This window comes from Bombus affinis, chromosome 5 (assembly GCF_024516045.1).
Source record: "Bombus affinis isolate iyBomAffi1 chromosome 5, iyBomAffi1.2, whole genome shotgun sequence".
NCBI lineage: Eukaryota > Metazoa > Arthropoda > Insecta > Hymenoptera > Apidae > Bombus > Bombus affinis.
Window position 1 is genome coordinate 11,954,665 of NC_066348.1, and position 26,453 is coordinate 11,981,117.

The 26,453-nt window shown below is 38.7% G+C and overlaps 1 protein-coding gene across 7 annotated transcripts in view; it reads left to right on the forward strand.

Annotated features, from left to right (window-relative positions):
- LOC126916704 (rotatin) overlaps positions 1-26,453 on the forward strand; it is a 237,586-nt gene that overhangs the window by 201,461 nt on the left and 9,672 nt on the right. For 6 of the 7 annotated variants that reach the window (XM_050722757.1, XM_050722759.1, XM_050722760.1 and 3 more), the window contains exon 1: positions 21-26,305. The gene's annotated coding sequence lies outside the window, so the exon portion shown is untranslated. Of the gene's footprint in view, positions 1-20; positions 26,306-26,453 lie in introns of those variants that run through there. The other variant, XM_050722756.1, reaches the window with a different exon arrangement.

Consider the following 26,453-nt stretch of genomic DNA (forward strand, 5'->3'; position numbering starts at 1 on the left):
TTCTTTTCTGATAGATGGTATTTCTTTTCTCTGTTGAATATCTTTCGTTTCTATCGGTTCGTAATTTATAAAGAATAAGCGGTGTCGTTAATTAATTTACAACTTGCGAATAAATCGCGGATTTTTGTTGCGCGTTTACAGGGAATTCGGAAAGTACAGAAGAAACAAGCACGACACGTATATTGTACATAAATATATAAAATATCCAAAATAGAATATCGATGATATTTATCGGGTGAGGCAAATTTCTGTTTCGCTCGCACGTTTCTTTAATCGTATTCGTGAACGTACGAATTTGCGTAAATATTCGCAGTGTATTTATAAGTTACAAAATGAAGTAACATTGTTAATTTTCCGGTATATATATGGCCATACGGAGGAATTGAAACGAACTGTAGAGATCGGAGGCGCGTTAATTTAATTCAGGAACACGAGTGGTGGACGCAGCGTAGAAAGCGATGAAAAAACGCCTAACTGTGACGATGTGCAGGGTACAGGAAAAGGCCGGAGTATCAGGGCGTACGGGAAAATAAACTTTCGCGGCCATTACCGTCGGCATCTATATTTAATCGGGTCGCTGCGGGTACAATAAAATTCCGGATCGATTTTCCATTAATCGGCTATTAGTATGCAATAGCTAGTTTGTTCGTGTACGAGAAATGACTTTGGTCTCCTGAGATAATAATAAGACAGCAATCGTCCCGCGAGGACGTTCCTCGATAACGTGTAACCACTGACCGAGAACTTCGTTTATCGAATAATGGACCGTGTAATTCAACGAATTTGTCTTATTAGCCTGATTACGAAACGCCTCGTCGACATTGTCTAATTCTTCAATTGCTTCCTTCCTCTATTCTCTTGCCTGACTTTCGAACCTTTTCCAGACCTCGTCCTGTTAAATTCGTTGTGCGAACCAATCTATCCGTACAGCGAATCCTTGGTTGCTCGCGAAACAATGGATTATTTTCTATTTCACGCAATCAATGGCGATACCTGCTTCGCCAAATAAATAGCAATTGGGATAACCAATGCTTTCATTCCAATAACACTCAACATTGATAAACGATATCGGATTAATATTCAGACGCAGCACTACCTCTGTATTTGCTTGCATAAGAGATTATTCAAATAGCGCGTTGCTTATTCTACGAGGATACGTATGAACCATTTATCGTAACTTGAAATTACGCGAGCAGTTTTTTTCCTAGCGAATAACGTCCGATTGTTTTGCATTGCCCGGAAAGTTCGTTGCGATTTTTAAGGAATTTGGTCGACACGAAGGATCATGTTGAAAAGTTTTCCGCTGAAGAACCTGAGAGGTTGTGGAAGGATGGAATATTCATGTTAAGCGAAAGATGGAGAAAGCTTGTGGAACAAAATGGCATCTATATAATTCGATAAATATATATCGAATGGAAATGTAAATCGGAACGAACTTTCCGGGCGACTCCGATATTTTAACAAACAAGAGATTGCCCTCTTTCTTAGATTCCGCGCGGTCTTCTTCTTTATATCTTCTGATAATATTTACAAAATCGCATAAAGTACTTGACGTATAGCGTGGAAAATGTATAACGTAGGAAAATGTATAAAATATTGAAAGCAGGATGATACTCGTCGTAGTACTTAACGTACAACTACCGAAGATGCAATGAAAGTATAAAAATATAGAAAGCCACGTTAAAGGAGGAAATTTAGAAAATTCGTATCACGCTCTACAACCACGAAGAAAAATAAAGATATATTTTGCAAGGTATCGTTCGAATCCTCAGAAATTTCTCTGGAAGATGGCTAATCGATCACTGTGATCGATCCGCTAGTTCTACAGTTGATAATTGTACAAAACCGAGATAATAATTCAGATAATAACCGTACCAAATTATTACCAAAGTACTAATGGAAACCGAAACCGAATTGCCTTTATAAAAATATGTATTTACATAAATATCCGCTGCCGAATGATTAGCATTTACGTGAAAGAAGTTTCGCTGTCAATAGGTGGAAACACGGAGAGCGACGAGGAGTAATCGAGACGAACAATGAAATACTTGATAGAGATCGTGTGCCAGAAAAGTAGAAAATTGAAACATCCAACTTCGCCTAAATGCTATCTATGTTGGCGAAAGTGTTGACATTTACTACCCGCCTCTCATTGTCAGCGATAACTGTTCTCACGTTTTTGGCAATTTTCCAGTGCTCGTTCGCCGGCCAACTCGCTCTTCGCAAATCACTCCGTGGCTAACGTGTTAAATAGTTATGCGAGACAAATTGCTTGGCATAATACGGCTCGTTGTCATTGGAAATGATAACCGAGCGAAACAGATCCCATTTATTTTCATTTTCCTTTCCCTCTGTCTTATTAATCTTTCCAATTTATTTATCCGTTCTTTCCCTACTTCGTTATTATCGTTATTACGATAGAAATCGATAAAAAACATTTGCCTCGTGTATCGATGAATAAAACGGTAAATGTATCTTTCTTGGCGAAATTTACTCGACATATACACTGCTGGCCATAAATATTAGGATATCAGCTGACACTTGGCAAAAATTGTACGCTTCCCACTGACTTCTCTTTCCCAGATATTTTATTATGAATCTGTCATTTCGTTCGTACTACATGGAGTCTTCTAGTGTAAAATAGTAAATGAAGTAAAATTTGTTAGAATTATTCGCTAGACTTAACAAGTAAGTGTGGTAGTATATATGGCTTGCAGTGTGTATACACTTTTCGCAGTCAAAGGGTTAACGCAGTAAGAAGAAAGAAAGTTCAGTGGTCACGAGCACATCGGACACAATTTCCAACGATTCAAAACAGAATAAAGTGAAGAACACTTACCTAAATGGCTTTTCTCATCTACGTTTCCCTCTTGTTCAATTTGCCGTGCATCACGCAACGCAATGGAAGTAATTTCGTTGCGAGTCGATTTCTGCTGCATTGAAATATTTGCAAAATTTGTAAAAAAAAGGAACCACTGTACAATTTTAATTTCCTTCGGGTAGAAAGACCACCCGGCCTCTGGTGGTCGAAACAACTCGTCCCGAGTCATCGTGTACCTGGACGATAAACAGAATACGTGAATAAGTTATGAAAAACAGTATTATGTATAGAAGGCGTCGTATAACGCGCCGTGGTGACAGAATTTACATTTACTACACGCGAAGCTGCATCCAACTTTGTACATGAATAATTGAAACGTGTCATGAATCAACTGATTTCAATTTCAAAAACATCCACATCCCGCACACGCGGAACTCCAAGTGGACGTTTAAAATGCAACACGCGGAACTATGACGAAAGGGATTAAAAGAAAAACAAAAATAATAGCAACGACGTAAAAAGAAAAAGAGAAGAAAGAAAGATGAGAAAGAGGAAGAGGAAGGACACTCAAAGAGAAAACGAAGAACTAAACGGAAATGTGATATGAGAGTCATGAAAAGGCTCTTCTCGCGGAGACTTCCTCGAGAAATTTAGCATTCCCGCCACTCGAAATCGTGCAACGGGAATCGCAATTTTGTTTTCACAGCCGGCTCCTTTGATTCGGGTGACGTTTTCGCGAAACCAATTTCTTTCCCTCAAACGTTAATTACACCGGTCGTCGTACGCGAGTTTCTTTTTTCATTTCCTGTTCGAAATTAGTCGTAAACTGCTTGAAAGCAGCGATCTTACTAATTAAACGATCTCAGGAAATTAAAGGATAAAGGATGCATCTGCTGACTCATACAAGGTGGACAATGTATAACTGACTGATTCTGATTGCCAGTAACTTTTAAATAAAATAAATAACAACAGTCTTTATTCAACACAAGTCGTTCATAATTACTTGATACTTTATTTTATTGCTTGGAAATTATATAGAAGACATAGTGCACGAAGTTGCTCAACGAATATTCACTTGACAGAACGACGTTTCGTACAGATCACAGAATTTTGGGCTATGCTCTCGCGAATCTTTTCACGATATTTTCGGATATGCGGACAGCTCGATCACGACCAGATCTTGTCGCATCTTTCGCGTACCTGTATCGCTCGAATTTAATTATTGCACGAATTCTACTAATATTTGGCATGCTCTGGACGTAATTTGCGTAAGATCGCCGTCATTTTCGAATTACTTTGATAAAACTTTTCAACAATATTTACTCGCTGTTGAAACGTATAACGTCCCATGATTATCTTGCCGTGCATTCATAAAACAATTGCAAAAGCGAAACAAGAGATGATGAATCGTGCCAGATTAGCGGAGCTAATTAGTCAGTTACGTATATATTATCCACCCTTTATTTGCAAACAGCGAACGAATTTTTCTCGGTTCGACTAGGAACCTAAAACATGTTCCATGAAACGATACACGAATTGAGGATATATTTTTGATCGTTTCATCCGATAGAATCGAACAACGATAAACAACGATGTACAGAATTGGTTCGAATGGACGTTAATTGCTTGAAAAATCTCGCAAAACAGGTTGGTTTGAGATGTGAAAATCTGAAAAATGAAAAATATGAAAAATGAATGTAGTAGAACTAGTAGAAAGAAATTGCAAAGGTAGCAAATAAATGAATTCATTTGTTTTTAAAACTCGTGACGGGCGATCATAAGATTTACACGGTTGAATATCACGGTTTTATGAACTTTTTCATTTATATTAGTTACACAAGACGGTCGTACTAATAGTTTAACCGCATAAATTTCTATTATAAATGAGATATTCTTGTTACTGCAACGTGTACTTAATTAGAACGGAACGTTAATTAATTTTAAGTTACGAAGTAGAAAATCTGTTTATTCGCATGGGAAAATGTTTAATCTAACGTTTGCGTGGAACGCGAAAACGTATATATTTCATCAACAAAAGAGACCTTTTGTAATCGTGTTTCAAGTAATTTTACCAGAATTTCTAACCGCTGTTATATGTATAAGCCGACTTTAATCCAAAACTGTGCAGTAGACTGTTGTTTATCGATATATTTCGATGTTTCGCCTCGGATGTAATATTGGTAAATAATTACTTGCAACATAGCCCTATAGTACGTACGATCAGTGCAATCCGTGCAATAGATCCGTAATATACCCATAAAAGAAATTACGAGGCGCACGTGTTAAAAGGGATGTATGGAAAATCATTTTCATTTCTTTCTTTCTCGCTCGCGCTTACGTATGCACGTAGGTCTTGATTTCGGTGCGGATAGCGGCTTTAACTTAGCTAGAAATTCTCTTCAGGCAACTCGTCGAATTTCCATTCGACAACGGAAGCCCGTCAGAACTATGCTTAAAACAGACATAACTCCTGCTTCGATTTCCACCCCGCGGCACGTTTCCCAGGTAGCAACTAGTTTCGCATGATTTGTCCCTTAATTGTCCTTGCGGTACGTTTATTCCTCGTTTAAACTTTAAACTGAATGTAACATTTGCAACAATATTCCATGAAAGCATTCGCTCAGTTGAGCGAATCGAACAAACATGGTTCCAGCGTTCTTAGAATATTCTCGAAGGATCCAGACGTTCGATCTTCGATTCGACGAGCATTCATTTCTGAATCTTACTACAGCGAATCTCACTAAACGTACTATCACTACGGGCTTTTATGTAAATTCATATCTTTGGAAATGCAGGAATCGTTCTACTTATTACGTATTATGAGAAGCGTTGTACTTTGAATATTTCATATATACTTTTTCGTACCACGTACATACTGTACGTGAACTTTGCTCTGTCTAATCCCCTACAAATGCGTGGAAATCTATAGATCAGATCAAACGAGCAATCTTCTTTCTTCTTTTCTTTTTCATCTTTTTCCCTTTTTCTTATTCACGAGTTTGACATGGCACGCACTTTCCAAAGTTATAACATTGTTAGCAACCACTAATGTGAAAGGTGAAAGTAATCAATGGAACAAACACTTATCTATAGCAGGTAGTAAAACTCAATATCCTTCGAGAAGACTAGACCTTCCTGCGAAGGTTTCCTTTCTGTATAGTATGTTTAGTGAACTCGGTAAGTCGTGCGATGCCCTTTTCATACTGTAGCTAGAACAGCTGATCAGGTGGTCAGGATAGTAATTGATAGACGTTTTGTACGTGCAAGTGACGTAAATATTTGGTTCGCGATGCAGATCGATCAATAACGTTGTTTCTTTAACGCGAATTTCCGCGATTCACTGGCGGAATCGGTTCCTCTCTCTCTCTCTCTCTCTCTCTCTCTCTCTTTCTCTCTGCTATCGTGCTATTGCGAATCTTTTCTCTCCCGGAGAATTTACGTCGGTCGAATTGTCATTTTGTTTGGAGAACACTCGTTCTCTGGAGGCCTTGTGAAAGCGGAAAAAGGCGCGGCGATGTGACGGTTATTTTTTCGCTAAACCGCAGAGAGGTCCTTTTTGAGACGAATCAAGGACAGCACTTTACGCGCTGGAGCATCCGTGGCGGGAGCACAGTCTCGAAGCACTGTTGCTCTTTGCGAAGATTTAAATGAGAGTGGATGAGAAAAAAAAACAGGAAGAAGAAGAGGATTGTTTGGTCTCCGATGCATTCGCGGTGCGAAATGCATCCGTCGTCAACTATCGCTGCGGGCGGAAGCTGCACTTCCTTCAGTGGCGGATATTAAGCTCTAAATATTGCACTTGGAGCTTGTTTCCTCGAAACGCGATGAGTTTCCCTTCAAATATTTATTACGAAGATGTCGGATAGAATCTGTTCCATAAATTGATCGTTTGCTGCACGATAATTTAATAATGAATAATGTCAGGAGATTTTAATCGCGACCGATAATTTACTTTCTCACATTCATCCCCAAATTTGTTTACCCCCAAAAGAATTTATCGATTCTGGAAAATCGTAATTTCGAAAATTACAATGTTGTACGAAAGAAAGTTTATAAAACAAGAAGGTTAAAAGGACAATATAATTTTTTCTGTAATAGCGTTTTATTTAATAAGAGCAGTAAATACGTGTAACATGTGGAAAATTGTTCAGTACGAAAATTATTAAGATTCGTAATGTATCGATCTTAAACTTTCTTTTACGCACCGCTGTATACGTAGAAGAGTACTATGGTTGGCTTTGCCCTGCGCCTCGTCCACGTCCATTCTTTATTACCATTGATCTTTGTTGCCGCTAGTTTATCGTATTTACGTGGACTTTGTAAGCTCAGGTTTTCGCTAGACAGCGATTCAAAGAAAATTATCCTGCAAACAAGCGGAAAACCGACAAGCTCGTTTCGTTTCCTGCGGTTAACCGGTGGATTTGTGTGACTGACATTTGTGAACATTTTTTAGCGAGCTCGATAACCAAATTTCTGCGAAGTCATTTCTGCGTTGTATATCCGTGATATAGATTTACGGAAATTTAATGGTCAATTGATGGTGAAATTGTCAAAGGAACGCTATAAACTCGTTAATGACATCGATAAATTTTAGTACAAAACGGCGGTTCCGGTAACATTTCCGACCAATCAGCAAATGACGCATTTAAATGTACCATATCGCTTATTCGGATCGATTTTCGGGCTGGTAATTTTTCATTCGAACGTAAGATATTTATTTAATCGCCTGTAATTATACGCCCTGTTGCCTATTAAACTTTTTACCGAATCGGTATGTTTGTTTATCGGCAAAATAATATTCCTGCGGGACAAGTGTAATCAAAGTGATAGTATTATTTTTGGGGAATTGTTTCTATTCGTTTGTGTAAAAAAAAAAAAAGAAAAAAATAAAAAAAAAGAGGATAATGTCAGTGCTGCATGAAATTCGTTAAAAAGCCGCTCCATGACACAGATCGAAGAAATAAGAAGAAAATGAATGCGAAGAAATCACGAAACGAGTAGTAATTGCTTCATGACAAGCGAACGTAAAACGGTGACAGAATCACCGCTGTTTTAATCGTGAAACGTTGTTTGAATTTCGTTTTTCGAAACAACTTTCTTGCTCCATTAAATGCTTTAATGAGAATTCACATCAACGTTTATCCAAGAAAATACTATGTAGATCCTTTACAAGTGGGTCACTTTAGACGCGCAGTTAATTTTCCACGTCGAAAGGGCAGGAAGTTTTCTTCTAAATGATTAAGTCAAAGTCGGATTTAAGCTTTTAATATTTCCACCTAATGTTCCTAACATTTCCTACTTTTGCTACAGAGGCGCTTGAAATTCGATAATTTCAACGTTCATTGACTTCACTAAAACGAACATAAACTGAGAAAGTAAAGCGGTTTATGGGCTAAACGATGTTAAAAACGCTATCAAATATACGTACATGCGATTCGTTGGGCCAGTTACACCACGTTAAAAATTTTACGAAGAGCGTGGGAATGAAAATTCATAAACACGATGTTAACAAAGAAGATTAAATAATCAAAATTGGTAAATAGAAGAACTGTGAATATAATGCTGCGTTTTAAAATCACAAAATTGTCCCTTTCGGAGAAAAATACATAGCCAATCACAAAAGTCTACGTGCGTCTATCGAATTTTGCAAAATTATTTATGCTTATGTATCCATACAATTGTTATTAATACGTAGACTAGGAACTACTTCTTTCAACGAAATTATATTTTTCTATTCTCGATAAATAATTTTAATTCGAGGAAAATATGAAAAAATTCTTGTTGATACAGCTGATTTCTCGTTTTTATTTTATACATAAACTTTCTTTTTTCAAATATTACAAATCTCATTATTAAGTTGTCCCAAACGTGTCTTTCACAACAATGCATCTTTACACAAACATGAAACCTAGTCTCTCAAACGTTACGGTTCTTATCTCAATAGTATAAAATGTATCAGACGTAAATCGATAAAATAATATAAAACAAACGATTGTGCGCATCTACTATTTCCTTATAAAACGAAAGAAACTTTTGGGACGACCTAATACATCGTAAAATGAAAGCGATATCAAAGTGATAAAAATTCGAGGACCACGACATATTTCGTACAATACGACACCTACTATTTTCATGATTTCATACAAACATAACAGGTGTATTTAACTTTGTAACAAAAATGAAAGCGTATGTATCATGCCCTTTTTGAAAAATATGCAATCCTAATGCATCAAGAAAATTCGTAAAGCTAACATTTTTACTGCAACACGTATTTGATGTGTAAGCAGTGTACGTAGACTTTTGTGACCGACTGTATATCTTCGTTAACCGTGGCATGGAAGAACTAAAATCGAGTACAACGTTGACATTTGCCAGGAGTCACCGTAGAGATCGGTGTTGCGCAATCGAACCAAATGGATATCGATGTGCATTAGTACAGTTCCAGACTAAGATGTCCCTCTGAAACTTTTAATAAGCAGCGTGACGACGTCGTCGTCGTCGTCGTCGTCGCCGCGTTCCACGGTATCTTCGACTTATTCTCGTCGATTCGATCGATTCTCTTTCGGTACTAATCGGTGAACGGGAAAGGCTGTTCAAACTTTTCTTCCGCGAAACTTTCGACCGGCACGTTTCACTTTGCCTTCAAGATCCTTGTTACATTCTAATCGAATCTGGTCGTTGACTTACGCGAATTGGATAAGAAAATTTCGAAGCGTCCTAACGAACATCTCGCTCGAACGAAGAATTGGAACACAATTGTTGGAGGAAAAATAGGACGAGAAGACGAGATCTCCGAATACTAATCGATGCGCCGTGAAAACGTTCGTTGCGAGCTGATTGCCTGTTTCTAATTAAGTAGGAGAAAGATTATCGATTCGCGACAACGAATTATCGTATTTGAAAACTAACGACACATAAACTGCAACAAACTCGATTGAATAAAATAATCTACGTACGATTAACACGATGCGCGAGGTACTTGCATGTAGGTTTTTTATTAACATTTTGTTCGAGGAACAAACGTACTTAAAGTTCATTTCCAAACGAATAAAAGCTAAGCGACCGAGGAAACGTATTTTCCACTACGAGTTCAAATTCTATCGCTCGTTGATATCTCGAAATTCGTATTAACATCGGAGAAGTTGATCTTCTTGTAGGAGAGATGGCTCTACAAATACGACACATTTAACTGGAGAGTAAAATAATGGCGAAATGAGAAATTTTAATTGGAAAGGAAAGCTCTCGTGGAAATAATTAGCCGGTTCGATTATATGCTCGTGGCTCGATCGAAAAACTATGTCGTTCGGAACGAGGCCGAATCGAAGTCGAGATTGAAGAAGCTAACGCTTTAAAGGGGACCTCGTAAGGCATTTCGAAAAGTTTTGATAACAACGTGGTAGCCCGATACTGCTGGGATAATCAAATCCATTCGTTCCTTTTCCTCGACAAACTCGCAGAATCGAATCGAAGAGAGCGGGTCAAGAAGGGCCCGGTAAGAAGGAAATCGACGCGGACTCGACTTCGGGGGCACGTACCGCAAATCAAGTCAGACGGAGCGAACGAAACCAAAGACGTTAACGAGCGAAACAGCGAAACCGGAATCCAGTAGCAGTGAAGAGTCGCCGGGTGGTCCGCGAACCTCGTCTCGTTTTTTACTCTCTCGTGGGCTCCCGTTAGTCGTTAAAACGGAATTAACATATCATACTCGCGTGTAGGTGAACTCGATGAACGGTTCAACGATTCTCGATCGCGATTCAGCCGTGATACTTACCACTTTACTCTAACGTCACGCACCGTTATACTCGTCGATCGATAAACCACGTTACCAATGATTTATCAACGATTCATACTCTGGTGCTTCGTACTTTTCCAGATACACTTCTCACACGAAGAGATCTTGTTTTCTTTTGTTTTCTAAACTTTACTTTACAGAATACAATGGCAAATTTTGCAAATCTTGCTCTTCTCAAACAACTTATCTCGGTGTTTTATCAGCAGTGAAATTTACGTTGCATACTGATATCGAGTATGCATTGATATTATCGTACATCGCGCGAATGGTGTGTTCCGCGAGAAAATGCGAATAGGCGCAACGCTTGGCAGAGCGTCAAATTAGCTTTGCAAAACGTTGAAACTCTCAGTGAGAAGCTATGGTAAGTCGAATAAAGATAAAATTCGTAAAGATAAACAGATTTTTTATGGTGTATTGAACGAGCGATATGTTATTCCCGAGTCAACGACATACAATGACTACAAAGGATATTGGCATAATTATAGAATTTACGTACATACCGATTAATTAAATGCAAGCACATCACACGCGTAGAACCTGGTAAGATAACGTTTCATCGGATAATAAGACTGCGTGGCAAATTTTCTGGTCACTGTAACTACTAACTTGGATGAATGGAGAGTTACGACGAGTAAGATATTTCATTCGAGTACTACGTGTACTACTGCCCTGCTCGTCTTTAAATAATTTCAACGAGACGAGAAATCGATATTCGATAGAGAAAACTACCCAGAAAATTCGGCGAGATTCGTAAACGAGAATAAGCTGAAGCGCGCGAGCTTTTTTTATCCGGTGAAGTAAACGAAATAAAACTAGTGCATTCTCGTTGAAACGCGATCCTTTCGCCCGTGAACATCGTTTAAAATTAATCGTACAAATCGGCGAGTGGCTTTCTTCCGTGAGATTTCTTTTCTTTTTTTCGCCACGCACGTTTAATCGGCAACGACGATCGACAACGTGGTTGAAACGCTTCGAAGCGTAACGAAGCTTGCCTCTCGAAACGAAGAAAGAGAAGGAACGAGGAAGAGAGAGAGAGAGAGAGAGAGAGAGAGAGCGAACGAACGAGAACAGTGGAGAATCGTCCGTATAAATGCGAGCGATGTCTCTCGGTGGGAAATTCCCTGGCGTGAAACGATCGTAAGAAACGTTTCCGCGAGGTTTAAGTTTGCCACGTGCTGCACAACGTTGCTCGGTGAAAACAGGCTTGAGTCGAAGAAAGGGATTTACGGGGTTACGTGTATCGACCGTGACATTTGCATAAAACATACCGTACGATCCCGTCGGCTCTCCAAAAGGATTTCCAACAGATTAAAAGCAATTGGACCTACTCGTATCCAAGCCGTTGCTTCCAATTCATTTTCCTTTCTCTATCTGATTTTCTCTTGGCGGAAAAAATGGTACGACGATACAATAGCAGGTGATTCGTAAACGCGCGTTCATAATTCGCGGCAAGAATCTACGCGTTGAAATAGATAAAATAACGTTATACAACTATACTATTATAAACTGTATACTTTGCGTTTTCGAGTTGCGGATGATTAAAGGGAACGATCAAAATGTCGCGTGTTTCAACGTACGTATTACTGCGCGCTTTAACGTTGATCACTAGATTGCGGATTTTTATGAAAACTCGTATCTTTGAGAATATAATTTAAAAATTGAATTTAAAAATATTAATTTAAAAATAGAAAATCGTTTTACCTAACAAGTATCGTAGGAAGCGTATCGTACTTTGGATATTTTATAGAATGTGCATTCTCTGCGTTTTTAAATTTCCTAGAGATACATAAAAATTCGCAGTCTCTTGATTACATGTACAGAAGCGTGTCTAGACATTGTCTAAAGCATAAACGAACAATACCGCTCGACACGAATTGACTGGAATTTTAGGCAATCGGTATATCGAAATTCTATCTATTATTACATATATCAAATAGTTATATATCAAAATGTGCGTTTTCTTTATTTTAATGCGTAGATTCGTCTCCCGAAGTATCGATCGTACAATCAATCACACGTATGTTCGTTGTGCGTGCGTCCGACTTTGTTTGCGCTGGAGTTTAGATTCGGTACGCGGTGTATTAAAAACGCAGGTTCGTCTATTCACGGCTTGTGATTGGACAAAGCGCGAGATGAAACGTTAGAAACGCAGAATTTCGGTTATTATTTTAACGAGAGAAAATACGCATATAGCGTCTGGCGATTGTGCTAATACCGATTTTCCAGAGCCATTTTCATGCAAAATTTTCATCAAACGCAGATTGTGCGAAAGTAGTTCCCTTGGGAAGTTACATACTGCTTCCAAGAATCCTTTCATCCTTGGAAGCAGCGGTGAAAGCACGAGCATAACTTCTGCAACATCCTTCCGTGCATCAACCTCTGTGCTTCAAATACCATTGATCATCTCGAGACAATATTCTTCTAACGCTTCTCGATCCTTCTTCCTTGACACGTATAATCCTTCAAGTCATTCCAGTCCGGAAGTTTGCTTCAAAGGTTCCCGAATTAAACGCCAAGGCGACGTCGTGTTTCAGATGCAAAGTTTCTAACCGAAAATATATCCAAGAGAACGTTTCTTCTGATTGAATGACGAGCTAAGGTAACTATATCGCAAGTGTATTCTAACGTTGATCCTCGGTAAATTATATACTGACCTGTAATAATTATATTAAAAAAAAGACAGCAGTTTAAACCTTCGAGCAAACCCTACGATCGTTTAGGAAAGAAAATTGATCAAAATGATAACCAAAAAACGCGACAGATATACATAGACAAGAAGAGAATTAATTTCGTCGTGTGAAATTGACAAGATTATTCGGAATTGATCGACCATTATGATATTAAATGTACAGGTCCTTTGTAATTTAACGTTCCTAAAGAAATAGTTATTCTTAGAGGTTTTAATAATTTTTCAAATAATTTTTCGCGTTTACTTATGTTTCTTTAAGCAAACATATATGTACGGGAATGTACATATTGAAGTTGGTCCTATCGATAGTAATAATCTTATTCGGGTAACTCGTTTTCCAAGGTTATCCTACGTCAACAAGAACTTCTCCGCTCTCTCGTTTTCTATGAAAGTATTCGTGCATCGACGTAGTTACCAAGCGAATTAGAGACGGATACAGTCCCTTCTTTCGTTACAAATTCAAGCAGAGGTTTCTTTCTCGCAGTAACGCGGTTAGAGGCACTTACAGAATTAAATCAATCCCCCTCGATCAAGGCGTAAATCCTTCCTCGAGGTAGCTTCCAACGGGAGGTGTTTCAAGACGGATCTGGATGCTTTTTATCAAGTTGCACGATGCGCTTGAATCGCGGTAATGCCGCCAGCCAGAAGTTCTTCGAGACCCGATGAAAGTGTGTCTCCAACCTTCGCTTCGGGAGCTCTTTCGAGCCGGCAGCTATCTTTCCCTTCTTCCTCGTCTTCGTCCTTGTCATCGTCGTTCTATTTTCCTCTCTTCTCTTCTCTTCTCTTCTCTTCTCTTCTCTTCTTTTCTCTCTTCTCTTTTCTTCTCTTCTCTTCTCTTCTCTTCTCTTTGTCAGTGTTCAGCGAAAGCTCTGCTGATTTATTTAAAAGACGGTGCTACCGGCGAGATTCTCGCGAAGATGGAGAGAGGAAGAGGGTGAAAGCTTTCCTCGGCCAGAAATATGGTGATGAATTTAAACGGACGTTATTGGAAGTTGCATAATAGTTAGTGGTTGCGGTTGTCGAGCTGTCCACCTATTCTTTACGAAGCAAATTATCTTCGCGCGACTACTTCCAGTTACCTAGAAATAAAATGAAAAATGAGGTAAAAAGACTGCCTTCGGATAATCGAGTATTCCTCTGTAAGGATAAATCTCTGTGAGATTTTTTCTCTCTTTTTTTTTTCTAATTATGAGCTTATTGTCTCTCCCGTCTCGTACCACTTTTATATTGCTCTTTGAAAAACACTCTATTATTCTTGATAGCATGCACCGGCTTCTGTCAATTTTTTAGTCCACTTGCTGCTTACGTTATTTTAATAAAGGATCATATATGAGAATAAATCCAAATATCTTTGTTTATTATTGTATATTAAAATTTCTCTCCTACTCATAATTCGCTGATAATTAAGCTTCGACGCGCATGAACATTTTCTTGTACCTGTTTGAATGTCGATAGACATACCGATAGAATTTGACGAAACGGTAGGACGATATTTCGAAGTAAGTTCAACTTTATGAGAATTTTAACGGTAAAAGTCGGACGCACGCGAGTGGTTCTGGAGATGTCGAAGGTTGTAAAAAGACATGCGTTCATTATTCGAAATAAAAGTAGATCCATCTTAAAATGTAATAAATTTCGCAAGACGGAGAAAACGGAACGACAAGAGAAACAAAACGCAGAAAACGGAAGAAGCAAGAGAATACGTTTAATTCGTTACAGGTTGATCGTTCCGTTTAATTTATATCGCCTCTAAATAGATCGCAAGGAAGTTGAATAAGTTTTTCTGCCAATGAATTAATCTCCTTCTTGCTATCGGAATCGCAGAATTACCTAAATAAAAAGTATCATCGAGAAAATTGGCTCGACAAATTTATCTAATTACTAGGAATGGGAAAAACATAAAACTTTGACGAAAAGTCGATTGGATATTATTTTCTTTTTTTTTTTTTTTAAAGCAACAGCACGTAAACGTATTCGCGTGGAAGTGTATCTGGACAGCGGTGTAATCGACTCTCGAATAATGTTTCTGTGATCAAAAGATATGAATGACGTATGTACATACACCTTGTTTATCGTGTACACACAACTCCTCCGTTTTGTCTACAAACGGTGTGACGAGACCGAGTGTCGTTGACAGAGTAATGACGAGATATCAAATATTTTACTAAAACGCAAGTAAACTGCTACCAACGCGCAAACACTGGACTATTCATTTTTAAGGCGAATCGATCGAAAGGAAGCTACGAGGCTACGGTATCAGCTTTATGAATTTTCCAAGCCAAACAACTTTCCTCGAAGAAAAGTCAAAACGTTTCCGTTTATACGTCGCCTTTAGATCACTTCAACTTCCTTTGTTTTGCACAATGACAAAACGTTATTACAATGGCAATCTTTCGTTAAATCGTGATGAAACATCAAGTTCCACCGAGCAATCGATTTATTTATTAATAGTCTGTTCGAAGCAAAAGGATATCGCAGACAATTTACCGACAATCCCAAGATAATAGGCCGAAGAGAATCAATAATAAGCCTCGTTTATCGCGATTTAACGGAACCGTAAAAGGAACGGCAAAAGGATGGGAAAGATCATTCGTTTATCGTAACGAGCGCTGGTTATCCAGCGAAATAATTAAACCGCGAAACGATATGAAAACGCGATATATAAGTTTCCGCGTTTGGTTTCGACGATCGTAAACGAAACGTGGCCATTTAATCGCGATAATTCGAAAGTTCGATGCGCATTGTGAAATTCTCACGAGCACGTTCTTTTTCATTTATTCGAGTGATTTTCAATGGAACACCGATCCATCCTAATATTTAGAGTTTCGTTGAATATTCTGAACTTTCATCGGGACTTTCATCGATAATTTTATCGACGATCTCTTCTCAAAATCGAAGTGTTCGCCGCCGTGTTATGATTAAACGCAACTGACAAATGTTCACATTGCGCGACATTTCCATAAAGGAAATCGCCGATTTTCCAACAACCGAGACATTATTTTTCCGGATATCGATCGTTATCGGTAGACCGCGGAGTTTTATGCGTTTATAGAAGATTTGCGGATGCAGAGATGCGCGGAATTCGCATAACATTGCGAAGATAGATAAAATAACCAAAGTGAAGCTCCGTTTTTAATATTTACTAGATAAAACGATTCTCTATCGAAATTCCCCCTTTTTTTTTAATTATCTTCAGGAAAATATGAATTTGCGTAAATATATCCGCGGTTTTTTCACTTATCAACGTTTCGTTTCTTCAAGATCCTAAGGACCATCGATACTCGCCTGGTAAAGTATTTGATATTGATCCGCAAGGGGCGAGTTAAACGTGTAAATAGAATTAAGAAAACTAGATCTTAAATCCTAGTGGTACGTTAAGCAATAAGCCACGCTGGAAACGATACATATCAAGAATTGCCTGTCCGGTGTTCTCAGTGTCGATCCACGACATTACACACCGAACGAAGAATAAGATCGAAGCACAATTTCGAGGCTCGATACCTTTTTCATTTACGTAGGAAAATAATAACACGAAACGCAGGGAAACGGAATTTCTCGGTTCTTTCGCCACTCGATTTCACTGAATTTTACGTCGGAATATTAGCCCACGTCGTTCGCTGTCTAATGAATTTTCATTGGGAAATCGTATTAGAAATATTTTCTTGCGTGATCTAATGCGTACTATAGCTTCGACCGAAACATCGGTAAACGAAATATATAAATTCAGATATTTGCGATCGCAAATTACGTTTTTATCGCGGTCCGTTATTTAAGGGTTTACTTCTGGCAAACAGAGTATCGCGAAAGCTGAAAATTTCCGAATAATTTCTGCGAAATGGCAAACAGATACAAAGTGAATTTTTCACTAGTAACGAAAAATATTACTCGTAAAATCGGACGAGAGTAACGCAAAAGTGAATTTTCCACGAAAATGTTCAACTTATATGCGATATATAGAAACAACAAATCAAACCTGCTTTAATCGATTTATTTCGACTTGCAAATTCGCTAAAAGTAGTCTGTGTATATAAAAGAAATATCCAGTCGAGAAGTATCATAAAGTACATAGTGTGACGAGCGGAAAAACAAATTTGAAAGCTTATTTTATCGATAATCGTATTACAGTTTTAGAGAACGGAATTCTATTTTGCAAGAGTGAAACGAATAAACATACTATACATATCAAACTAGTTAATCGTTGGTAACAATGGTGAAAAGTATCTAGTTCAAAGTTAATAGATCTTCGTACGTAAGGTATCATTTCTTAACTTTCTTTTTACCACAGTTGTATAGCTTGAAAGCGAGTGGAAAGTTAGAAGAGTGAATTATCAAAAGGGAAAGTGTAACCGTGGAAAAACCAAGTTACACGAAAGCGGACACGTTAGATAATTAGAATTAGACGAAGATATTTTGTTATTCCAGTAGACTGAAGACAATCCGCGAAATAAGAAGCAGTATTAAGCCGATATTTTCACGTGAACCACCCCAATGTGTCGCGTGATTTACGAGCATAATAAGCAGGTTCGTTGACTGGATCAACGATATATGGCAACCGATCGACAAATGTAAAAAGTGTATAAACGATTACGTTAGAAATGCACGAGACGAACGAAAGAACGGTAAAGAGCGGAAAAGCCAAACGTGGAATTTTATTTCTGAAGCGGATATGCGCTAAATGAAGCTAAGCTCGCGGGAAATGATTGCATCGACGTCGCGAGGAGAGCGAGTTAAAAGCGAGAGGGATAAAGAGAAAGTGGAACGGGGAGGAAGAAAGATGGAAACACAACAATGGGCCATTTTATCGAAAAAGCCGGAGAAAAAGAGCGCCGTGAGGCAATGCCACTTTTGTCCGGCTCGCATTTTCGCTAGGCCCTCGAGAGACTGGCCTTTGACAGAACACAAAAGGCTATTGTGCGATGACCCGTTAAAAATCGTTGTCCGCCTAATCGGCCGAAGGTTGATTCGATAAAACGCTAAAGGGCAAGCCGGCGAAATTTGCATCTCGGTACACGCAGCCCGCGGTGCAGTAAATCCGGACCTCGATAAAATTCCCCGTCGACAGTCGACAGTCTCGGCTTCGCTTTTCCGCACTTTCCCCTCCGTTTTTCCACGACCTTTCCTATCGGCTCGATTAATTTCACCACCGCGACAGACCGCAGGGACGATCGCGGCTACAAACGATGTGCCGATTATTTTTATTCATTTGCTTATTTGTTTAGTTCTCCGTCGACTTGCCGACTTTCGTGTCGACGCTTGTTTCGCGTACCACGAAACAAAGCTCGTTTGAAGTTTTCTTCTTCTTTTCGATATGTGGAAGCTTAGGCGCATTCTCGCCAATCTTTGAATCCGTTTCGAAGCGAGCTTTTCTATGATTTTTTATTGATTTTGATTTGTTTAAAAAATTGGACAATTATTTAGGAATTATTACGCGGATAGTGTCTTGCGCGATTGAGCTATTTTTAAAGTTGAAATTTACCTTCCGCGAGTTATAAATTAATAATAACTTACGTAACGATAATAAGTTTAGTCGTATAATATAAAGCAAACAAGATTTTAGAAGTAGATTTTATACACTACAAATCAGGTAATCGCTTTATTTGACCCAAAGTTAAAGCAGAATGATCTACAGCCTGAGGTAATTCGTCAAATCGCTAATACGATTGCTAAATTACGATTGTTTTCAACGCGTAGTTCTTTCAGACAGAGTTCATAGATTTTTGCTTTTTACATACATCTGTTAGATCGCGTGCTTGCACGAATAGAAAATTCTGTTCGATCATAATCGTTTGCTTGATATTTCAGTATAATTATATATAATGAATAGCTATAATTATCATGTTTCGCGTGAAACTGACAGGTGTCCCAATGCTTACGAACCAGAGTGTAGTATCTGCTCTCGCCATCGATGCTGACACGATTAAAAAAGCTGAAACTTCGTAGGACGATCGTTTCAAAAGTTTCCATTCTCAGAGACGAAATAGACTTTTAGATGCACGTCGAAGCGAACTCGTGCGATTTGCATTTATTGCGAAACGCAAAATCGCCTATCGGTTACAGTACGTCCTTCGGCAAATAAAAGCGTTACCGCGATTATTTGCAGTCGTTGCACGAGTTACGATAAGTCAACGTTTAACGTTTGATCGTCGAAGTTGCGCAATTTTGAGTAGCGCTTGACGCTCAGCTAGGCGATTGCTTAAAGACATGGCGCGCTGTTGATATTGGTAGCTCAGCCAAAAGAGCGGATCCTGGTTAAATAACCATAGTAGTAGAAGTTGCTTGGTACCGAGAAAGAGGCTTGATATAATATTTGCCACTCTCATGATTTGTTCAGTAGGAGAGCGTGTAATCAAAGCGGCTAGCCCTGAAGGAAGCGGAAAACGCGCTTCTTTAGTAGAAAAGTTGGTAGGGCTCGGTAGATTAAAGAAAATATTTTCTCCCGATCAGCCGACTTCGTTATTCTCCGTCGTAGACGATCGAGAAATTGTACGTAGCGCTTGCAAATTTCCCCAACACGAATACTTTTTCATAGGATCACGCGCGATATATATTTTCCCTGTGTTTGACGTTTATTCGATCTATTTAGACGCGGACTATGCGACAAGGAAATTCAGTGAAACTCGAGTGGGCCTATTTCGCGATCGACGATTCCATTAAGCAAGACTGCCCGTACGTAGCTCAGGTATCGAATCTCGAATGAATCGAACCGATTGCCGAAATTCTGGTGGATCGCGTGCGATCGAACCGACTACCTTAGGGCCGTATCAAACTAAACGCTATAGTTCAAAACGAATACATATCATTAGTTCTTAACGAGGCGCGACGTAAGTATAGCTGTAACAAAAGAGAACGAGAACAAAAGAGAAACGATAACATTAACAACTAATTTATTACACATTTACCGCATCTTATATACATAATATACATACAAATTGATATATATGTATATATATATTGTATATACCAGATATATGTATTATATATATATAATATGTATATATATATATTATATAATATATACACGTGCATACAAATCGGTGAATAGGTGATAAGGTTTTGCTAAGACGATAATCGTATCGGCGATCGTATGGATCGCAAAATAATAGGAGAAATCGGACGAAAGTGAACGCGTAGATCGTGATCCACGCGATCGTCGTCAACTGTACAGCGACGTTGAACCGAAAGAAAAAGGACGATATTCTATCGACAAAGATCCAGACAGTATTTTAAAATGTCATAGATAGCTTAGTTCTCTACGTATTAATATATCTATTCCTACACATACTTACATCACTCTCACACGCACACAGCGAGCACAGGAAAAATCGTGTTGCGAAAATCGACGAGAAGAAGGTGGTAGGTTTACCACCGACGCTGATCGATTTCTGTCGGCGAAGGAAACGATATTATCCGGAGGCAAAATGGAGACGCGTGCTCGCGCGCAAATACACACGAATACTGACGCAAGATACAGGCGTACACGCGTACACATAAGGAATATTATATCGTTGTCGATGTCCTAAGATTGTTAAACCGGGAACGCGATCATCGACACCTCGAGATCGCTCGGGTGCCGACGTGTCGCGTTTCCGATCGTGTAATTCACGTTTCAATGATATTTATTATTTTTTATAATAGCGTATACCGTGTATGTGTTTTCTGTCGTGATTACCCACGTTTCTCCTTACCTCGATAGATGTTTAATAACGCGGATAGGAGAAAAAGGAACAACGACGAACGGAGCGAGAAACACGGAGAAGAGGAATGAGGAGGAAAAAGAGATTCGATGCTCCCCATGGCGTCGAATCTCGTTCCTCCACTCTGTAATTTTCCAAAACGCTTCGTTGAAACGTTGCTCCTTCTCCTAGCCCTCCCTCCAGGAGTCTTATTAATTCCCTAATTATTGTGTTGTTACTTGAAAATCATTAGGCCGCGATAACGAACCGCGGGCCCGATTGTTTAACTGCATATATGATCGTCGACCCTGGTCGTTGTCTACGTAACCCTTTCGCTGCAAGGATGCTTCTTAACCCTTCTTAATCGCCTAAAGAGACAAGCTTTCGCGTCCGACAGAGGGATAAAGCTTCAAAAACGACAAAAAAACGGAAAAGAGAGAAAAAGAAGAAAATACGAAACAGTCAACCTTATGATCTTTAGAATACGAAAAATGAAAAGGAGCAAAAAAATTAAGCATTCTTTAGAGACGTTAAAAGTCGTCGTCCGGAGCGCGTAATTTCGTCGTCGTTTTAAACAAGGTAGAAAAAGTTTCGATGTTCACTAACGTAGTTTTAAGCGATCGTTTTTAAGTGTGTTCTTCCGATTCAATCGTTTAAACTAGCCAGCTCGCGAAGGGTTAAGAAGATCATCGAACCCTTATCCATGGATCGCAGCGTCGACAAACGAAAACGTCGAGAGGGACGCGTTCGCGTTTCTGTCGGAACGCCAGATCCTTCGAAGCGAATCAAAATTCCGAACAACGTTCGAGGAAATCGAATTTGGAAATCGTAAGCAGTCGAAACGTTAATACGATGACACGACTCACATCCACGATATCCGTCGTTTATGAATATTCGGATAGAACCGTGTCGTTGTTCAAATCGTCTACGCTCATCCTGTGTAGCGCGCTTCATTGCGAATTATAGCGCATCTGTGACGGATGGTCGTTAATTACGCGACAAACGATCTCGTGTTCATTTTTCAGTTATTCCTTGAAATTATTTGCTCTCAAGGTCGGCTCTATTACGTTCGTAGTATTTTTATTCCGATCAAATCGGTGATTCGACGATCGTTAAATTTTATCTTCCGTTAAAGTTTCGACGCTGTTAAACGTATATTTGATTCTTTCGAATCAATCGATGTGATATTATTACGATGCTTCGCTCGATCGATTTATTATATTTGGTTAACGCAATCGACGGACACGTTCCGTGCGAAAGGAGAATATGTTACCATGGAGAGGTGCGATCCGTCGAAATAAAAACAGGCTCGAAATAATTAACGTGTCTCATTATTCGGTACACGATCGTGTGCATCGTCGGAACCACGATGTACATGTATCATCGATGTATTAAACTTCTGTGTACGTATAGTAACAATAAAGTCATTGTTGGCGGAAAACTCGTATAATTTCTACGAGCAGAGTGACCGCGTTGCAAGCGTGAATTTTAGAAATTCTACGGAGGTAAATTTTAACGCGTATCAACGTATCGAAACGTATTAACGATCGTATTAGTAAATACGATGAAGATGTCTAACAACTGGACGTTCATTTCGAAGAAATTTGATCCCTTCGTTTCGATTGTAATGCGCGTGATTATTCGATGCGTTTGTTACAAGTGGCGTGTGTATTAGTTACGTAAAAAGAAGCGATGTCGTGCAACAGAAAGCAATAAGTTGTCTTGCGTAGAACGAGCCTGAACACCTAGTCGTTGACTGATAGTACGTATATAGTTTAAAATAACGAAGAAACGCGTAGCGCACCTACCGCATCTCCATTGTCCGATTTACTAAACGCGATTTAATGATATTTCGCGATGAATTAAAGATAATTTAAGGAGAAGATAATTAAAGAAATAAGATAGATAAATATACGCTGTGTTACTTTATCTCGGTATCGATCATCGTTTCTTGCGCACATATAGGAGCACGGTATTGAAATCCTTGTAAACGTTGCCAAAAAGTGTGATTCTTATCATTAAACAATTCGGAAACGCTTGTCTCTCGTTCTACTTGAACTGTTTGAGACGAAAGACAGAAACGCGAGCTTCTTTTATCGCTGTGTTTTGATTAATTCCGTGGTTTCGATGGAGGAAATTCGTTGCCAGTCGAACGGTCTTTTATTTTTCTTTCTTACGAGTGAAATTCATCACGCGAGGTACAAGAAAATTGATCAGAAACGTTAGTCTACGATTCCGTGAAATTCATCGCACATCCACGTTCAATGATACGCGTATTATTCGTTCGACAGAATCAGCCCAATCAGCTACGTTTATTTAGATATACGCAACAAGTTCGATTTATTGCTCGCTGGTAATTTCTAACAATTCCTACGCGATTCCACGAACGGATAAATTTAGCGTGAAATTGAGTTGAATAAATATTCGACAGGCGTCTTACATTTTCATCGACTGAAATTAGCTTCGCTCTGCCGATTGTCCAGCCAGCGTTTCACCTCGTTGGCTAACAGTTAATTAATTACAATTATCCGAGGAATACGTTCAATTTATCGTCGATCACGCTTGCTTTACCATCAATCGAAACCAATCGAGCGAAACGCGGATTGCCTTGTGTCGAAACGTCAATCCCAGATCCAAAGAGGATGTATCGCAAGCTTTGAATCTCGGTCGGCCGAATAGGCTGAACAGGCGGTTCGAAATAATTCGACGTCTTTTCTCTCGTACTGTGAAAACGAGAGCGTAAAAAGCTCGCCGATCTTTGCACGCTCTTTCAAGTGCACGAAACTGCTTGCGCCTGCCGATTAGGTATGTGTACTATGTACATGTAAACGGTATCAACGAATTAGACCAAAAGTCGTTTTTTTACGAAGATCGAATTTATACAACAAAAGAATAAAAAATAAAAAAATAAAAAATAGAAGAAGAAAGTGACCAAAGTTGAATCACGGTCGCGTTTCTTTGAGCAAGAGCAATGGAGACGCGGTGGAGAGAAGATGCACGTTTCGTTCGACGCGTACCGCCGCAGGAATTTCGAGGAAAACCTTAATACGCAATCGTAATAACGAGAAATTAGACATCGATACACGTGTATACTTCGCTGGCGCATCATCGTGAAACGATGTAATCGATTCGCTACGATTTGATGCAGACGTGCGCTAAAAAATACAATCTCACGCCTCAGCTCGTTTCCATTCGATCAATCACTTGTTCCGACGTTTACGAGCTTTACCGTGTCGTCGTATCCTTTGTTATAAGTTCAGCCGCTCTTAAGTTTCGTACACTTCTATTGGCATCGAGAAGTTCTCTATATAAAATCGAATTTTCGGAGTTTAACTTCTTTCGTGCCACGCAACAACATCAACACGTCGATAGAAATGTTTCTAAACCGATAAACTATATTTCGCGGTCTGGATATATATACGTATATTTCATCTTTCTTTCTTCGTTTAAGTTTCTTAATTTAACAGCGATTTAACGTGGTTACTTACGATTTCATAGACCATTAACAGTCAGTATCCCGCAAATAATAACACGGTAGTACAGCTCGTAAGATCGAGTTAGATTTCGATTACGTAAAATTGTCGTGTCATTGATTTTGGTGATTGCGCGATTCTTTTCTCTTTTTCTTTCCTTTCTCTGCTTATTGCACGGCTGATATACCGACCTATTACTTAGAACAACGGAACGAACTCTGAAAGCAATAAAATTTCTATTCGTTTTATCGATCGCTTGAACTTGTAACGTCCTATTGATTTATGAAATAGCGAACGACCCGGTAGATCATCGATCTCACACATACAGGTGTTCTTAACCGTACTAATATATGCGTACATTTTTGTAACTATTGTATGTATTGCAGCGTAAGAACCAAAGAAATCGGTCGTTGTTTATTAAAATCAATTGTAACGATGTAAGCAACGTTAACCGAATCGACAATTTCGAACGAATACATTTTTTTTTCCTTCTTACTTTTATGCCGCTAATATGATCTTGTGAAAGGTTTATAGTACTCGTATCATAAAAGATATATGATTAAAATTTAAATATTGTAAACTAATATATATATATATTATGTGACACTCTCTCTCTCTTTTACTTACATTCTGTATATTATTTGCCAGAGTCTTGTAAAGAATGCATCGTTTCTGTAAAAGGAAAAGGAATAAAAGTAAATAAAAGTTCATTTTTATTTTGTAAGTTGTAAGTTACATATATATATATATATATATCTGTCGCGTGAATTCCAAAGAACTAGATGCATTTTTAACCGTAGAAATTAATTTCGCATAAAACCTGGGAACGTGGTACACGTGTTTGTAGGGAGAAGATAATCCACGATTTTGCTTTAACGTCTTCTCCGTATCAGACACCTGCATAAACTTCTTATCAAAAATGTACAGCGTTTGTTTCACGCGAGAAAACAATTTATATAAGTTCGCGCTAAAACGAGCGACTCGTACGAGCGCCGGATTGAACAGGAGCGTAAAGAGAAACGGAAGAAAAGGAAGTTTCGAGACCGGAAAGAGAGAGTGAGACGCTCCCGAGACGATTACCAACGATTCGATGGTTAGTTTTAATCCTTTTTGTACGTTTATATGCAGTTAAATGACGTGTACATAATTATCTAAATCAGTGTTGTGAGATTAATGCGATTGTAATACCTACACACCGACCCCATTAGTGGAAGGCATGTGCTTCGAATTATTATCCTTGAAATTTCGTGAGGTGATTAAAAGGTCCTTTCGAAACGTCGTTGTTGCCTTGATGTCGTCGACTTGAGACAAACCAATTTCCATTATTCTTACTAAGTAATTTCGTATTTAAAAGAAAATGACAAAGTAAGAACTCTTGTTTGGGATAAAGAAACTGCGTTTACTTTCGAATCGATGACATTAGGACTATCTTTTTATTAACTTTCTATTAATACCGAATTCCTCCAGTTAATTTTATTTTTATTGCTATCAAAAATATCCGATATCTTTCTTTTACCTCTTTCGCCAGTTTCCCCTCTGAAGAACAAAATGAATTGCTTTCAATTTTGCTTTCTTTAGTGCCATCTATATATTACGTATCCATAGTTCATAATTGAAAGTCACGAATGGCAGTAAACAGGAAATGATTGAACCTGACAGGGAATGTATCGTTACATGTTGAATAAAGGAAGACAAATAAAGAAATCGGTAAATCTCTAAACAGAAATGAATCAACGATTCATTCTGTAGTAAAAAGATACAACAGTGGCGACAATACCGTGAACGAGCTGCTGCAACCGTGAACAGATGCAGAGAAAGAAATTAACAACATGAGATGAAAAATCTGTGCTCTGCGAGGTAAACAAGATGTTCCTATATTTAGAGTTTAATAAAAAGCTATACGCACAAATTATGTCGCATAAATGTATTGTTACATACATTACTGTCTTTCATCTATATTTGCATGAAACTTTTATGCCAAAATATCACATGTGATTGCAGTAAC